The 19,506-nt window shown below is 37.8% G+C and overlaps 1 non-coding gene across 1 annotated transcript; it reads left to right on the top strand.

Moving 5' to 3' along the window:
• Window positions 1–17,676: 17,676 nt before the first annotated feature.
• LOC112746297 (small nucleolar RNA R71) lies at window positions 17,677–17,784 on the top strand. The gene has a single exon (XR_003174188.1). It is a non-coding gene; the product is annotated as a small nucleolar RNA R71 (small nucleolar RNA).
• Window positions 17,785–19,506: the final 1,722 nt, after the last annotated feature.

Here is a 19,506-nt window from a genome sequence, read left to right as displayed (position 1 = left end):
ATTTTATACAAATAGTTATTTTTATGTACATATAGCATGATTATTGTTATAATTATATTTTGTTATTATAAAATATGATTAGCCTTCAAAATATCTAATATATAAATTGAAATACTAAAATAGTAATTTAAATAATATTATATAATTTAAAATTCTAGGTTTTATATTTTTTAAAATTAAGTAATTTTTCTTTTAATACTACCATCAAAATTTCTCTCTTTATATATATTACTAAACAATTATTTAAAAATTTACTTCTCAACACAATTAGAAGCCAACTCTTATTGATATTTATAGTTAAAAAAGTTCTTTCAATTAATACAGTTGCTACGCAAAAAATTAAAGCTAATTTTAGAAAATGATAAATAATATTTTGAGTTGATTTTTAAGAAAGAACACTAATTTTGTTTAAGTATGAGAATTGATTATTCTAACGAATATCTAATAAAAAAATTTTAAATTGACAATTAAGTACCAATAATTGAGTAAAAAATTATTGTGGGGTCAAATTTAATAATCTAATGAGAAAAAATAAATATTATTATCATATACTACTTAAAAAAATTTTAAATTATAGTGGGGGCACTTGCCCCACAACATTACACTTGGATCCGTCCCTGCCTTGTAAGCCCTAACGCATCTTCTAGCTTATGCGTTTCTTATTTTCGGTGACTCACCGCCAAGGTTAAATTTTTTCGAATCCGTCGAAGACCATAACTTGTCCCCTCCCCGGCGACCCGGCTCTGAAACCGTCTCCAAAAATCCTTGTAAGGCCTACTGCTTCTTCTTTTAGCTCATGCGTTTGTATTTTTTTGAATTTCACTTCCAATTTTGCGTTATTTGTTCTGTTACTCGGTTTGTGTAATCATTATTCGTGGAAGAAGATTGTTTCAATTTCAAATGCAGTAGTTGATCATAGTTATTTATGGTGGTGTTAATTAGATTGATGGCCAGTGATGCATGCTCCTCGAACATGAGACGAAGCAGAGGTAGAGACGGCAGACAACACGAACTCAAAGTTGGATATGCAACCTTATGTTCGCTGCAACCTGGGGATGTAAAAGATGGTGTGGCCCCAAAATGGTTCTGCAGAAAATATGCCATCCGTTACATGTCGAAGAGAAATACCGACCCGAATAGGCTATTTTTTGGATGCCCATTTGTTAAAGGTAAGCACGCAATTCTTCATGTATGCGTACTAAGTTTATGCTAAAATTGGGTTAAATTTTAAATTTTTGGAATGGAGGTTTAGACTCTAGATTTTGGTGATTTTTCCTTACTCAAGTTGTTGTGGATGTGATTTTGAATTGTTGTGAATGACTTCACAATTAGATATGAAAATGATTTGATTTCGTAAGCGGTCAGCTGCTTAATTGGGTTGAATTTGTATATGATTTGATATTGTAGCCGGTTAATTTTGAAGAATGATTGAGAATTGGAAGAAAGTTGATTTTCTTTGTCTAGAACTATCTCCAAACAAACAATCATCATTTATCTTTTGTAACTCTGGAGCAATTTAATAACGATGCCATGCTATTGTCTTTGACAAACAAAACAAAGAAGGAAATTATTTTTAAGTTTCTGAACCTATTAGAAGTGATTGTGGTTCTGATTTTGATCTAATCATTAGACTTTGTTGATGAAGCCTCCTTCTCTCTTGTCGCTGCTTCTCTATTCTTCTTCCTCAACTCTGCTTTTCTACTCTTTTTGTTCAGCAGCTTCTCTAGGTTTACTATTCTTTCCTCTACATAAGCAATCAAGTTATCCAGTCTCGAATGTTCTTCAACATCATTCGGCTTGCCGTCACCCAATCCCCTTGTTAGCTCCACCGCTCTGACCCTTACAATGTGGTTATCAACCCAGACAAAGAATTTACAATGTGGTTGTGTCTCCTAAATCGAATAGAACATAATGAATGTATGGTGGTACAAAACACTCCAATTCAATCTAATTCACATATATCACTATAATTAATCTCTAAATTCTAAATCTAAAAAAATCCAGCCGTGAGTCACCGAAAATAAGAAACGCATTAGCTAGAAGAAGCGGTAGGACTTACAAGGGTATTTGGAGAGAGTTTTGTATGTGGGTCACTGAAAAAATCAAACGCATGACGTACAGGAAGAAGCAACAAACGCATGAGGTAGAAAAAGAAGCGGTGGGCCTTCAAAAGGTATTTAGAGAGGGGTTTGCTTCCACGGATTGACCCTTGACATTTTAAGTTTCACACATTGAACCCATTCATATTGGAGTACATATACGTTAGGTAGTATAATATAAATAACATAGAATACAATGCAGTGTGAAAACATCAAATGGATTAATGAATTTTTCAAGATGATTCTTGATCAATGGCTGTGATAGTGCCACCTAAGCAAGGGTAAATCACCCACAAAATTGCCATGGGTTTGGAAGAAATCACCAATTTATAGGTTTTCTCACTTTTTACAACAAAAGTATTTTATTATTCCAAAGGCATAAAATTATATATTTAAAAATCGAGAAATAGAAAGCACAAAATTAAGAAACATGGCATGATGAGAAATCGCTGTTTTTGACATAAAAATTCTGCACAGTATAAGCAGTTAATTATCCATATTTAAGCTATAGAGACTAGTTGAAAATTTGTGCACAATAAAAGAACTAACTATAGAGATTTCCAACGTAATCAATGCTAAATTAAACTAAAAAATGCATATAGCACCATACTTGGATCTGTGGTGGAGATAGTAGCCACTCCATTGAAGTCACAGGAATCAAGAGTCTTTCCCTTCTTATGATAGTAACTATCAAAAGCGTAAGTTGAATGTGCAATCACATTGTCTGGTTCATCGCATCGTTGTCCCTGCCGCATAGTAGAGTATTCCACTTTGCCCAGTCCACACGCCCAATCTAGTGCAGCATGCAACATCTTCGGATCAGCACCCTCCTTTACAATGCAGAAAGATTGGTTGCTGATATCATTTGCTAAGAGTGTATCTGATCCAGTCAAGTGTAAAATGTAATTAGGTGCACCATTTGCATCCAAGAGTCCCCAATTCAGAAAAATAAGTTTCAAGATAAAAAAAATATGCCATTCATAATAAAAAGATTAAAAACTAATATAGTATCAACAGTCAAAATAAAATAAATATCAACAGTCCAAACCACCCTTGAGATCCTATCAAATCACCGCACTTGCTGAAAGCACAAATGCTTTCTTTCTTCTTCCTGCAATTACCTTTTCTCCCACTTTTTCCGAATCAGATCAACATCCCAACTATACTTCCATGTGAAACAAAAGAGTATATACAATCAAGCTAAGGCAACAAAGCATAAGAGATAAATAGAAATTAAAACCAAAACTGTAAGTATTCTTGGCTGTCTAGAAAATTTATATTAGAGATATCGCAGGAGTCCCCATTAAAGTTAATAGACATAATATAAAGAGCAATTTACGAAAATAAAATATTTGGCTTCCAAAATTATGGAAATACAACTTTTGCAGTTTAGATACGAAAATGCAACTTTCTACAAATCTACGTAAACCGTAGAAGAGGTCCCACGAATGTGAAATACACGTAAACCGTTGGAGGGCTTCCACGATTTACGTTGATGAAGCATTTGGAAAGAAACCGTGGTAGGAGTTCCACGGTTTCTGTGAGGATGCAAAACATGCAAAACACGCACCGAGTTCTACTATATATACTAACCTAGAGTGTCATTTTTATATACCAAGTAAATATTTAAACTATTAGTCTCTAAAATTTGAGTTAGGTAATTTAGTATTTTTAAATATTTATGTTTAGGATAAAATAAATTTTTATGATACTTACATAAAATTTTAAAGTTAAAAAATAAAAGAGTTTATTTATTATATTTATGTTTATTATGAATTTTTTATTTTAAAATTATTTTATTTTAAAATATTATATAAAATTTTAAAGAATTTAAAAAAATAAATTATTCTTCGTTATAAACACATTTATTATAATTTTTTTAAGTTTTAAAAGTTGTTTTATAAAACATAATTGTGGTATGTGCTTATTAAAAGTCATTTTTAATTTAATTTTACCAAATGTAAGTACTGCAGCAAGACAGCTTTCATAAACTACTTTCAAAAAGTAAAAGTTTTACCAAACCAAGCCTAAATGGTTATTGACATAGCCAGACCTTCGAAATGCTTGTCCCTAGTGATGTTGTAAGCTTGCAACTTCTCTTGAGGCTTATTTTTTTTTCTTTTATTTTGAATTTATCCTTCTTAAGTCACCAAAAAAATTATTAACAAATATATGGAATTATATATTATATCATCTAAATAATAAGGTTTAAAATTTTAAAAATTTAAATTATATTTATTTAAATTTTAAATATTTTGGGGGTAAAATATGTTATTATTAATAAAAATTTGAGAGTATTATTTTTTTTTTTGGTGACTTAAAAGAAAATAAACAAAAACTAAGAAAGAAAAAAAAAGACAAGAAACTGCTTAAGAAAGGCAGTCCCGCTGAATACTACTCTCAAACTCCTTCCAAGGCAATGGAAGCTCCACTTGGGGAGAAATAGTCCTCATTGCAGTCTTTGCCATGATGTCTGCTACTGTATTTGTATCTCTCAAGATCAACCGAAGATCAGCACGCCATTTCCAAGACATGATATCTCGGATTTTTAACACCAAAGGATCAGTAAACCCAGAGTAATCTTGTAAATTATTGACAATAGTAAAAGCCTCCACACAGTCTGTCTCACATATAATGTCTCTTTGTCCCGAGTCCCATGCTAAAAGAAAGCCTCTCCAAATAGCAAACAACTCTCCTTGCAAAATGCTACGACTCTCAATTGTTCCCAGACAGCCTCGTTGCCACCTTCCCTTCCAATCTCTGCTAACACAAGCAAAACCAACTCGAGCACCACTGCCAGGATAGCTAGCATCACAATTAATCTTAAAGGTACCCACTGAGGGGGGAATCCAAGAGCCACTAATGGTTGAGGGGATAGATAGTCGTTGCAACTCAAAAATATTTTGGAGCTCCTTTTCTAAGGACAAAGCCATACCAATCACCTTGTCTGTGGTCCAATGCTCGTGAGGATGAAAGATCTCGTTGTTTCTCGAACACCAAATCCACCAGAGACCAGAAAAGAATCTAAAGGGGCGCTGTTTGCTATTATGTAAGAACCAACTCATCAAATCCACTGGTTGATCGGAGATCCCTAAAGCTTGCCAAACAAGTTGGGCTTTTGGATAATCCCGAATACAATGTAAAACCGACTCCTGACTTGAGAAACATCGTGGACAGCTATCCGTGTGCGAAATGCCCCTTCTAAAATGAAATGCAGCAGTAGGAAGAGCCTCCCGAAGACATAGCCAGGCCAAAAATTTGTGCTTTTCCGGAACATGTTGACGCCAAAGCCAAAGCCAATTACCCCTATCCTCCCAACTAAACATCTTCTTACTGAGCCATAAATAACCACTATGAGCATCATAAACCTTTGAGGCCGCACCAGTCCAACACCAACCGACCTCTGAACCAGCTTGAACATCTGGGTTGTAAGAATTAATGTTGCTCTGCAGAGACTGATTCAGAGGAGAATAGATATTCTCAAGGTTCCACTGTCCAGATGACCAAAGGTCCAAGATCCTGAGATTCGAATCAGAAATGTGAACATAATCCATCTCCTGACACAGTCGCCCCTCTCTTCTCCATTTAGAAAACCAAAAGTTCTGTTCCAAATCCCCAATGCACCAACTAAAACCTTCCTTTAGGATATCCCAAGCTCGACATATACTCTTCCAAACATAAGATCCATTTCCTCGAGACCGACTAAAACAATCATCCTTAGAAGAATGGTTTTTCTCCGTCAACAGTTGAACCTATAGCTTGTTGGGATGGTGAAAAAGTTGCCAAACTAGTTTTCCAAGAAGAGCAATATTGGCACAAAAAGGATCTCTAATTCCCAGACCTCCAAACTTCTTAGGAGTGACCAACAATTTCCAGTTAACTAGATTCAGGCCTCTACCATCAGCTTGACCCTTCCATAGAAAGTTTCGCATCATGGATTCTATCTTATTAGTTACCCCTTTAGGGAAGAGAGATACTTGCATGCGATAAGTAGGAATCGCAGTCACTACCGAGTTGAGCAAACAGAGTCTGCCTGCTTTATTAAGCAATCTTCCTTTCCAGCTGGCTAGCCTTCCCCGAATCTTGTCCAAAACATCGTTGAAAGTTGCGCGTGTCACCCGAGAGTGATTAAGGTTCACCCCTAAATACTTGCCCAAGTTCTGAACGAATCTGATGGAGGAGACCCCAGTGAAAATCTCTTTTCTTGTCGCTGAAACATTCCTGGAGCATAGCGCTTTAGATTTTTCCACATTAACCTTCATCCCAGAGGCTCTGCAGAAATTTTCCAAAGCTACCATTACAGTTTGAACTTGCTGTTTTTCAGCTTTACAGAAAAGAAGCAAATCATCGGCAAACATCAAATGAGAAATTCTTGGACCCCCTCTGGAAACCGCAACTGGCTTCCACAAGCCCTTATCAACTTGCTGATTAATAGAACAGGACAATCTCTCCATACACAACACAAACAGATACGGTGATATAGGATCTCCTTGCCTAAGACCCCTGCTCAGAGTAAAGCTATTTAATCTATCCCCATTCCAGAGGATAGACAGTGAGGAAGCAGTGACACAACGCATAATCAGATTGACTGTCGGAGGAGGAAAGCCAAAACTCACCAGGGTTTGTTTCAGAAATCCCCAATCCACTCTATCGTACGCTTTCTCCAAATCAATCTTAAAGACCAGGGTGCCTTTCTTTGACTTTGTCTTCTTCATGAAATGGAGAACCTCTTGTGCTACAATGATGTTGTCAGGGGTTCCTCTCCCCGGGATAAACCCTCCTTGAAGGGGCCCAATAATCTCTTTGAGATGGGGACGAAGTCTATTGACCAGGACCTTCGTTATAACTTTGTAAACCACATTACAGAGACTAATTGGTCGAAAATCCTTCATGGAAACCGGGTTTTCTACCTTCGGAATAAGAACCACAAGAGTTTCCATCATCCTTGGATCCATATCCAAACCAGAGAACGCATGACGAACCATAGTCCAAACATCAAAACCAACAATCTTCCAGTATTCTTTAAAGAAGAAAGCCTGAAACCCATCAGGGCCCGGCGCCTTAAAAGAATGCATACTGAAAACAGCCGACTTAACTTCTTCCAGAGTAACTGGCGCTGTGAGGCTACAACATGCTTCATCATTCAGGGAAGGCAGTGGCACATCACCAAGACAACCTAAGTCTACATCCTCCGACTGGCAGAATAGGCGTTTATAGAAGGATTCAGCTTCCTTTCTAAGGACATCCGGGTCCGTTTCCCACACCCCATCTTGAAGAAAGAGACCATGAATCTTATTATGCTTTCTCCGCACAAGAGTCTGGATATGAAAGAACTTGGTATTTCTATCCCCAAATTTTACCCACTGCTCTCTGGATTTTTGAAACCATAGAAGTTCCTCCTGCACAAGCGTGTTATTAAATTCCTCAATCAGCTGTTTTTCTTTTTGCCGCATAGACAAATCTTCCATTACTTCAAGTCGCTTCTGAAGGAAATTAATCTGTCTCTCCAATTTGCATTTCCTAACGAAAATATTGCCGAACACTTTAGAATTAAACTCCAAAGAGTTCTTCTGCACTTCTGAAAGCTTGTCGTGCATCTCTCTGTAGCCAGCCTGCCATGACTGGTTCACATTATTTCTGTACCCCGGATGAGTTGCCCAAGCTACAATAAACCGAAAAGGTCTATTCTTTTTCGGTTGGGGACGACCTGTACAGCGTACTAGGATAGGACAATGATCAGATTGAAGCCTATTTAAAATTTCTGCGTAAGCCTCTGGAAAGAGAGATAGCCAGCCACTATTGATACAAACCCGGTCAAGTTTTTTCGCCACCTCAACACCATTTTTAACCCTTCTGTACCAAGAAAATTGTCTTCCAATAGTCTTCAAGTCAAACAGATTACTATCCCCTAGAGAGGCAGCAAGCCGATCTGCATGATGACTCGAGAAGAGGCAACCCTTAGATTCATGAGAGAATAGTACTTCATTAAAATCACCAAGAACAATCCATGGCCCGCAGAAAGACGAAGACTGAGTAACAAGATAATCCCATAGCAAAACTCTGGTATTAAATTGTGGACTACCATAGATACCACTGCACCTCCAAATCACATTATTTACCTGAACCTCAACTGTAACACACTGATCGAAAGCATCAACCCATTTGCAGTGAACACCCTGTATTGCAGAAAGGAACCAAATACCCCCCTTATGTCCTGACGCCTCCACTATACCAATAGGGTGATAACCAAGTCTTTCCCAGAACATTTTCAAGTGTTGAAAAGGACAGTGAGTTTCAACCACAATAAAAATTACAGGTTTAAATTTCCTAACCAGCTCTTTACAATTCACCCGGGCTAACTTATTAGAAGCACCCCTAATATTCCAAGCTATTATATTTAAACTATCCATAATATAAAATATAAAAATATAAAACAAGGAAATCAAAGTGCTTCACCAACCTCAAACCGAGGCTTGCCTAACGGAAGTGACTCCCGTGACCTTCAGGTTTGCCGGATCTCCCTAGAATATCTCCTTAATCCCGCCTACCGACGCAGTAACAGCCGGCAATGCGCCTTCCTTCTCCAATGGAATCGCCACGGTAACACCCTCCTTCACGGTTGCAGGAAGACATGACGATGCTTCCACCACCGTGCCTCCATTCTTTTCAACTGGCGAGCTCTGTAGGGACCCCGGCCTTGGTCGTTTCCGGAGAGAGGACCCGCAAGGCACTGGGGTGTGTCGGGTTGAGGAGATCGACGTCTCACCAACACGGGAAGCGCTGTGTCCGACCTTGACTCGTGACCCGACCCTAGCACGATAGGAGCTTGATCCATTCGTGTGAGAGAAGTGAATGGTGGGCCTGATTACTCTACCCGAATCGATTCTGGATTGAATGCTTCTTTGGACCTTGTTAGATTGCTTCTGACCCAGCTTGGTTTTACCTTTCCTCACAACTTGCTCCCAGCCTGGTTCATCATGCATGCAAGCCTCCTCAACATTATTTCCTTCCAAATTATTAGCCTCCAAATCTTCTTGCAAATTCGATGCAGGATTCTCGCCAGTAACGCCACCTACCACATTAGGTTCTACTTCATTTGAATTGTGACTTTTGGTCTCAGGATGTGGCACTGCCTTTGTACCGTCCCGTGGCTTGGTGGCATCGAAATCAACACTCTTTCCTTCCCTAGAGTCTCTACCCAAGCACTGTGCCATATCGTGACCATAACGTGCACAAGAGTTACAAATTAAATTTAAACTTTCATACTCCACTACATGAGTTACGCCTTCCACAATGATATGCTTGATCACTGGCAGTCCTAAATTTATTTGAACACATACTCGGGCATATCGTCCTCTCTCAGCCAATTTAGTGGCTAAGTCCACTTTGATGGGAACTCCTATTGCAGAAGCAATACGCATCATGGCCTGTTCCTGATAGCACCATATTGGGAGCCCCGAAATCCGAACCCATACAAGCGTAGACCCAAAGGATTGCTCACATGGCCAAAAATTTATATCCCACGGTTTTACAGCAACATAGTGCCCCTCAATCAACCACGGACCACCAAGCATGACCTTCTCACGATCTTCACATGCATCAAATTTTACCATGAAGTACCCAAACCCCACATCAAGCAGATCAAAGCCACCTTTGATGCGCCAAACCATCCGAAGCTTGTGTGAAAGAGCTGTGTAACTATAATTTTTATCAAGAACCTTAATCACTAAAGCTTCTCGATAAGGCTCTGCCAAACAAAGCTTGGCTTCTTCAGTTACACATGGAGGTTGGGAATCGCCCTGCTTGCCTACCACCGTGGCTATACTATCCCCAGATAGAGATCCTGCAAGTGCAAACGCCTTCGATTTTTCTGGACCAATGACTTTATTTCTAAAGGAGATCTTTGTAGGATTTGAAAAACCCCCTCGTGAAAAACCCTCCTTGACACCGGATGCACCCCCACCCACACTCTCCCTCTTATCTCTTCCGACGGCATGGCCGCCATGCTCACTGTGTGAGAGTATTATTTAAATAAATATATATAAATATACGTATTAAAAATTTAAAATATTATTTGAATATATGTACTAAAAATTTGAACGAGTTACTTAAATTAAAAAAATTAAATTTAAATAAAATATAATTCTACTTAACTCAAATTATATTAAATTAAATCAAAATAGTTTGAAAAATAAATTTAAATTAGCACTATACAAATCAATCATTTGCATAAAATTGAATTAGATTGAAAAGTATAAATCAAATCAATATTATCCAAATCGTTTAAAATTATATCATTTTTACAATTTGAATAAATTTAAAATATACTACAAAATATAGTCTTATTTCGTTGACAATACAAATGATAGATGTAAATATATCCCACTCACTCTAGGTTGGTATATATAGTGAAACTCGTGTATAAACCGTTGGACCCCTTCCACGGTTTATGCATGTTTTGCATCCTCACAGAAATCGTGGAACCCTACCACGGTTTCTTCCCAAATGCTTCATCAACATAAACCGTAGAACCCCTCCAGCAGTTTACGTGTATTTCAAATCCGTGGGACCCCTTCCACGATTTACATAAATTTGTAAAAAATTACATTTTCGTATCCAAACTGCAGAAGTTATATTTCCGTAGTTTTGAAAGCCAAATATTTTATTTTCGTAAATGCACGTTTGTTAAAATTTACATAAAGGAACTTCCGCAGCAATACATAAATATAGATAGAAAAAGAGGATGGATTACATATGCAGGAACATACATGATCATGTCAAGCATAGAATGATAGAATTGAATAACTTAAACAAACTAATAAACAATGTAAATAATAAACATAAAGAGAAAAATTGTCTCATTTCACTCATTCTAAAATATGCATTATCTCAAAAAAAAAAAAAACAAATTAAATATAATTTATATAAATATAAACAAGAAGAAAAGTTATTTAACTTAATTTTCTTGCAGACGTTCTGACCTCATTTCTATTTCCCTAAAACTGCGATGCAATCTCATATCAGAATCCAACTGGATACTCAATTAATCTCTTATATATTTTCATATACCAACAGATCACAGTATACATAATAGCAATTAACATTTATTTGAAATAAAATCAAAGAAATCCTAAAAAACACAACGACGAAGCATCCAATATCTAACCTGTTCTGGTGAGCGAATTAAAGGACTTCTGCTGTGTTCGGCCCACTTTTACAGCCCCTCATCTGAGGTCTACCATTTCGATCGCGAACTCGCCATAATGGTTTCCGCCGTGGCCTCCGCAATGCCTTCGGACACTATTCTGAGGGGTCATTTGCGGCAGAAAATAGCGATGAAACTCGGTAACATTTTCCTTTAGAGCTTCTGTCACCAGCCCCCCACTTTGACTGGACCAGATCCCGATTCCGCTCGGCATATACCGGCATTTTGAGTAATTGAAGAAATCGTTTCTTCCTCTTCATAGATGCTGTCGGTGTCACTGCAGCCATTTACAGCATCCTTCCATTGAGATCAATAATATTCCTAGAGAGAGATATCGCAGAGCAGCATTGAGAGAATAACCAGATCTGAAGAGAAACCAAACTGAAAGGAGGAAAACGGGGTTGAAGGGCTAGGGTTCCAGAGTGAGAAAAACATCGAAAGAGAAGGAGAGAGTGTGTGTCTCAAGAAAAAGCAAGGGATGGTAGAATGTAAAAAAAGATCGAGAAACAGAGAACTGGGTTTGAGAGTGAGAGCAACACCGTGAGAGAGAAAGCGAGAAAATGAAAGAGAAAGAGAGTGTCACACAGAGGAGAGGGAATGATCGAGGTCACAACACCGAGAGAAATGATCCAGGCCAGAAGGAGAGAATAGCCAATCGAGGAGAGAACGAAGGGAATGAGGCGATTAGGGTTTTCGAGAGAGATAGAGAGAGGAGAGACAGCGTCAAATGAAAGATAGAGAATGGAAAAAGAAGATGAGGGCGAGAATGAAGCGCGTTTAGGTTACTCTTTTTTCATTTTTTTTATTGCAAATTACCGTGAGAGTGGCGTGTGGCTTAATGAGCCACGGTTATTATACTAGTGGTATGCGAAATTGTTACTCTGAGGTTGTAAAATTTGTTGTTCGTTCTCTCCCTGGTAATGGCGCCAACAAACTTGTGCACGATACCATGGTCCAAACATAACTTCACAACTTCGCACAACTAACCAGCAAGTGCACTGGGTCGTCCAAGTAATAAACCTTACGTGAGTAAGGGTCGATCCCACGGAGATTGTTGGTATGAAGCAAGCTTTGGTCATCTTGTAAATCTCAGTCAGGCGGATATCAAATGGTTATAGTATTTTCGAATAATAATAATAAATAAACAGAAAATAAAGATAAAAATACTTATGTATATCATTGGTGAGAATTTCGGATAAGCGTATAGAGATGCTTTCGTTCCTCTGAATATTTTCTTTCCCGCTGTCTTCATCCAATCAGTCTTACTCCTTTCCATGGCAAGCTTTCTGTAAGGGCATCACTATTGTCAATGGCTACATCCCATCCTCTCTGTGAAAATGGTCCAAATGCTCTATCACGGCATGGCTAATCATCTGGAGGTTCTCGATCATACTGGAATAGGATTTACTATCCTTTTGCATCTGTCACTACGCCCAGCACTCGCGAGTTTGAAGTTCGTCACAGCCATCCCTTCCCAGATCCTACTCGGAATACCACAGACAAGGTTTAGACTTTCCGGATCACAGGATGGCCATCCATGGGTTCTAACTTATACCACGAAGATACTAATAACTCGGACTCGGTCCCCTGTATTAGATATCTAAGAGATATTCATTCTAGCTTGTTTGCATGTAGAACGGAAGTGTTTGTCAGGCACGCGTTCATAAGTGAGAATGATGATGAGCATCACATAATCATCACATTCATCATGTTCTTGGGAACGAATGGATATCTTAGAAGCGGAATAAGTTGAATTGAATAGAAAAACAGTAGTACTTTGCATTAAATCATGAGGAACAGCAGAGCTTCACACCTTAATCTATGGAGTGCCGAAACTCTACCGTTGAAAAATACATAAGTGAAAGGTTCAGGCATGGCCGAATGGCCAGCCCCCAAACGTGATCAATGATCTATATCCGAATACAATAGTAAAAAGTCCTATTTATACTAAACTAGTTACTAGGGTTTACAGAAGTAAGTAATTGATGCATAAATCCACTTCCGGGGCCCACTTGGTGTGTGCTTGGGCTGAGCTTGAAGTTTACACGTGGAGAGGTAATTCTTGGAGTTGAACGCCAGTTTGTAACGTGTTTCTGGCGTTCAACTCTGGCTTGTGACGTGTTTCTGGCGTTTAACTCCAGACTGCAGCGTAGAACTGGCATTCAACGCCATTTTGCGTCATCTAAACTCGGCCAAAGTATGGACTATTATATATTTCTGGAAAGCCCTGGATGTCTACTTTCCAACGCAATTGAAAGTGCACCATTTTGAATTTTGTATCTCCAGAAAATCCACTTTGAGTGCAGGGAGGTCAGAATCCAACAGCATCAGCAGTCCTTCTTCAACCTCTGAATCTGATTTTTGCTCAAGTCCCTCAATTTCAGCCAGAAAATACCTGAAATCACAGAAAAACACACAAACTCATAGTAAAGTCCAGAAATCTGAATTTAACATAAAAACTAATAAAAACATCCCTAAAAGTAACTAGATCCTACTAAAAACATACTAAAAACAATGCCAAAAAGCGTATAAATTATCCGCTCATCACAACACCAAACTTAAATTGTTGCTTGTCCCCAAGCAACTGAAAATCAAATAGGATAAAAAGAAGAGAATATACTATAAATTCCAAACTATCAATGAAACATAGCTCCAATCAGATGAGCGGGACTTGTAGCTTTTTGCCTCTTGAATAGTTTTGGCATCTCACTTTATCCGTTGAGGTTCAGAATGATTGGCATCTATAGGAACTCAGAGTTCAGATAGTGTTATTGATTCTCCTAGTTCAGTATGTTAATTCTTGAACACAGCTACTTTATGAGTCTTGGCCGTGGCCCTAAGCACTTTGTTTTCTAGTATTACCACCGGATATATAAATGCCACAGACACATAACTGGGTGAACCTTTTCAGATTGTGACTCAGCTTGGCTAAAGTCCCCAATTAGAGGTGTCCAGGGTTCTTAAGCACACTCTTCTTTTGCTTTGAACCTTGACTTTAACCGCTCAGTCTCAAGTTTTCACTTGACACCTTCACGCCACAAGCACATGGTTAGGGACAGCTTGGTTTAGCCGCTTAGGCCAGGATTTTATTCCTTTAGGCCCTCCTATCCACTGATGCTCAAAGCCTTGGGATCCTTTTTATTACCCTTGCCTTTTGGTTTTAAGGGCTATTGGCTTTTTGCTCTTGCCTTTTGGTTTTAAGAGCTTTTGGCTTTTTCTGCTTGCTTTTTCTTTTTCTATTTTTTTCGCCATTTTTTTCTTTTTTTTTTCTGCAAGCTTTGTATTCACTGCTTTTTCTTGCTTCAAGAATCATTTTTATGATTTTTCAGATTATCAAATAACATGTCTCCTTGTCATCATTCTTTCAAGAGCCAACATATTTAACATTCTTAAACAACAACTTCAAAAGACATATGCACTGTTCAAGCATTCATTCAGAAAACAAAAAGTATTATCACCACATCAATATAATTAAACTAAGTTCAAGGATAAATTTGAAACTCATGTACTTCTTGTTCTTTTGAATTAAAAATATTTTTTATTTAAGAGAGGTGATGGATTCATATTCACTACTTTAAGGCATAGACACTTTAATACTAATGATCATGTAATGAAGACACAAACATGGATAAACATTTAACACAGAAAATGAAATCAGAAAATTTAAGAACAAGGAATGAGTCCACCTTAGTGATGATGGCGCTTCCTTCTTGAGGAACCAATGATGTCCTTGAGCTCTTCTATGTCTCTTCCTTGTCTTTGTTGCTCCCAATAGTTCTGTGGAGGAAAGTACATCCCTTGAGGTATCTCAGGGATCTCTTGATTTGCAGTCAAATGTTCTACCACTGAGCTATAGACCCTTGAGATGAATCTCTCCATCTCCTATGACTTGGAGTTGGAAGCTTTTGTCTTCTCTTTTCTCTTTCTAGAGATTTCTCTGGCTTTAGGTGCCATCAATGGTTATGGAAAAACAAAAAAAAAGCTATGCTTTTACCACACCAAACTTAGAATATTACTCGCCCTCGAGCAAAAGAAGAAAGAATAGTAGAAGAAGAAGAAGATATGGAGGTGAGTTGATGGTTTGAATTTGAGTGGGTGGGTGTAGGTGGGTTGTATGATGGTTTTAGGGGAGTAATGGATGTGAGTGGTGAAAGGTTCTTGGGAAAAGGTGATATAGGATTATGAGGAGGTAAGGTGAGTGGAGGTATGTGGGGATCCTGTGGGGTCCACAGATCCTGAGGTATCAAGGATTTGCATCCCTGCACCAATTAGGCATGTAAAACACCTTTGCATGCAATTCTAGCGTTTAAACGCCGAACTGATGCTAGTTCTGGGCATTCAACGCCCAGATGTAGCATGTTTCTGGTGTTGAACACCAGCTCCATGCTTGTTTCTGGCGTTCAGCGCCAGCTCCATGCTTTGTTCTGGCGTTGAACGCCAGCCAGATGCTCCTTATTGGTGTTTAAACGCCAGTAAGTCCTTCCTCCAGGGTGTGATTTTTCTTCTGCTATTTTTGATTCTGTTTTTAATTTTTTGATTTATTTTGTGACTTCACATGATCATGAACCTAATAAAACATGAAATAACAATAAAAATAAAATTAGATAAATAAAAATTGGGTTGCCTCCCAACAAGCGCTTCTTTAATGTCAATAGCTTGACAGTGGGCTCTCATGGAGCCACACAGGTGATCAGGTCAATTTTATAGACTCCCAACACCAAACTTAGAGTTTGGATATGGGAGTTCAACACCAAACTTAGAGTTTGGCTGAGGCCTCCCAACACCAAACTTAGAGTTTGACTGTGGGGGCTTTAGTTGACTTTGTACTGAGAGAAGCTTACTGTGCCTCTTTTCCATGTTTACAGAAGGATGACCTTGAGTTTTAAATACAAGGGAGTCCTCATTCAATTGAAGGACTAGTTCACCTCTGTCAACATCAATCACAGCTTTTGCTGTGGCTAGGAAGGGTCTTCCAAGGATGATGGATTCATCATCATCCTTCCCAGTATCCAGGATTATGAAATCAGCAGGGATGTAAAGGCCTTCAACCTTTACTAACACGTCCTCTACTTGTCCATAAGCCTCTTTTCTTGAGTTGTCTGCCATCTCTAATGAGATTTTAGCAGCTTGCACCTCAAAGATCCCCAGTTTCTCCATTACAGAGAGTGGCATGAGGTTTATTCCTGACCCAGGGTCACATAGAGCCTTCTCAAAGGTCATGGTGCCTATGGTACAAGGTATTAGGAACTTTCCAGGATTCTGTTTCTTCTGAGGCAGTCTCAATTGATCCAATGCATTTAGTTCATTGGTGAACAGGGGAGGTTCATCTCCCCAAGTCTCATTACCAAATAGATTGCCATTCAGCTTCATGATTGCACCAAGGAACTTGGCGACTTGCTCTTCAGTGACATCCTCATTCTCTTCTGAAGAGGAATACTCATCAGAGCTCATGAAGGGCGTAAGGAGGTTTAATGGAATCTCTATGGTCTCTAGATGAGCCTCAGAGTCCTTTGGTTCCTCAGAGGGAAACTCCTTATTGATCTCTGGACGTCCCAGGAGGTCTTCCTCCTTGGGATTCACGTCCTCCTCCTCTCTTGTGGGTTCGGCCATGATAGTTATATCAATAGCCTTGCACTCTCCTTTTGGATTTTCTTCTGTATTGCTTGGGAGAGCACTAGGAGGGGTTTCAGTGATCTTCTTACTCAGCTGGCCCACTTGTGCCTCCAAATTTCTAATGGAGGACCTTGTTTCATTCATGAAACTCAGAGTGGCCTTAGATAGATCAGAGACTAAGTTTGCTAAATTAGAGGTACTTTGTTCAGAGTTCTCTGTCTGTTGCTGAGTGGATGATGGAAAAGGCTTGCTATTGCTAAACCTGTTTCTTCCACCATTATTAAAGCCTTGTTGAGGCTTTTGTTGATCCTTCCATGAGAGATTTGGGTGATTTCTCCATGAGGGATTATAGGTGTTTCCATAGGGTTCACCCATGTAATTTACCTCTGCTATTGCAGGGTTCTCAGGATCATAAGTCTCTTCTTCAGCAGATGCCTCTTGAGTACTGTTGGATGCAGCTTGCATTCCATTCAGACTCTGAGAAATCATATTGATTTGCTGAGTCAATATTTTATTCTGAGCCAATTTGGCATTCAGAGTATCAATTTCAAGAACTCCTTTCTTCTGAGGCATCCCATTACTCACAGGATTCCTCTCAGAAGTGTACATGAACTGGTTATTAGCAACTATGTCAATGAGTTCTTGAGCTTCTGCAGGCGTTTTCTTTAGGTAAATGGATCCACCTGCAAAAGTATCTAATGACATCTTAGCTAATTCAAACAGACCATCATAGAATATATCCAGGATGGTCCATTCTGAAAGCATGTCAGAAGGACACTTTTTGGTCAGTTCCTTGTATCTCTCCCAAGCTTCATAGAGGGATTCACCTTCTTTCTGTCTGAAGGTTTGAACATCCACTCTAAGCTTACTCAGCTTTTGAGGAGGAAAGAACTTGGCTAAGAAAGCCTTGACCAGCTTATCCCAAGAGTTCAGGCTATCCTTAGGTTGAGAGTCCAACCATACTCTAGCTTTGTCTCTTACAGCAAAAGGAAAAAGCATGAGCCTGTAGACTTCAGGATCTACTCCATTAGTCTTAACAGTATCACATATCTGCAAGAATTCAGTTAAGAACTGAAAAGGATCTTCAGATGGAAGTCCATGAAACTTGCAGTTTTGTTGCATCAGAGAAACTAATTGAGGTTTCAGCTCAAAATTGTTTGCTCCAATGGTAGGGATGGAGATGCTTCTTCCATGTAAATTGGAATTAGGTGCAGTAAAGTCACCAAGCATCCTCCTTGCATTATTATTATTTTCGGCTGCCATCTCCTCTTCTTGTTCGAAAATTCCTGTAAGGTTGTCTCTGGATTGTTGTATTTTAGCTTCTCTTAGTTTCCTTTTCAGAGTCCTTTCAGGTTCAGGGTCTGCTTCAACAAGAATGTTCTTGTCCTTGCTCCTGCTCATATGAAAGAGAAGGGAACAGAAAAATAATAATAGGGATCCTTTTTACCACAGTATAGAGGTTCCCTTGTTGTTAGTAGAAGAAGAAAAGGAATAAGAGTGAAGAAGAATGGATAATCCAAACACAAGGGTGAGGATAGGAGCAGTGATTTAGGATGAAGAGAAGTGTTAGTAAATGAATAAATAATTAGGAGATGGGAGAGAGAGAATTTCGAAAAATAAATTTTGAAAAAGAGTTAATGATTTTCGAAAATTAAGATAAAATTAAAATTAAAAATTGAAACAATTAGTTAATTAAAAATAATTTTTGAAAAAGAGGGAAGAGATTTTCGAAAATTAGAGAGAGAGAGTTAGTTAGGTAGTTTTGAAAAAGATAAGAAACAAACAAAAAGTCAATTAGTTAGTTGAAAAAGATTTGAAAATCAATTTTGAAAAGATAAGAAGATAAGAAGTTAGAAAAGATATTTGAAAATCAAATTTTTGAAAAAGATAAGATTTAAAAAAAAAAGATATGATAGAAAGATATGATTAGAATTAGTTTTGAAAAAGATTTGATTTTTAAAATCACAATTAATGACTTGGTTCACAAGAAATCACAAGATATGATTCTATAACTTAAAGTTTGAATCTTTCTTAACAAGCAAGTAACAAACTTAAAATTTTTTGAATCAAAACATTAATTATTGATGATATTTTTGAAAATATGATAAAATTAAGAAAAAGATTTTGAAAAATATTTTTGAAATTTTCGAAAATAAAAAATGGAAAAGATATGATTTTTGAAAAAGATTTTGAAAAAGATAAGATTTTTAAATTGAAAATTTGATTTGACTCATAAGAAACAATTGAATTTTAAAATTTTTTGAAAAAGTCAATCCTAATTTTCGAAATTTATGAGGGAAAAAAGGAAAGATATTTTTTTATTTTTGAATTTTTAATAATGAGAGAGAAAAACATGAAAAATGATGCAATGCATGAAAATTTTGGATCTAAACATGTGATGCATGCAAGAACACTATAAATGTCAAGATGAACACCAAGAACACTATGAATGTCAAGATGAACATCAAGAACTTATTTTTGAAAAATTTTCAAGAAAAGAAAATATGCAAGACACCAAACTTGGAAATTTTTAATATTTAGACACTAAGAATTCAAGAATGCATATGAAAAACACCATACAACACAAAA

The sequence above is a fragment of the Arachis hypogaea genome, chromosome 14 (assembly GCF_003086295.3).
Source record: "Arachis hypogaea cultivar Tifrunner chromosome 14, arahy.Tifrunner.gnm2.J5K5, whole genome shotgun sequence".
Lineage (NCBI taxonomy): Eukaryota > Viridiplantae > Streptophyta > Magnoliopsida > Fabales > Fabaceae > Arachis > Arachis hypogaea.
The sequence above is the reverse complement of the archived record's forward strand: the minus strand, read 5'-3'. Positions and strand labels throughout refer to the sequence as shown.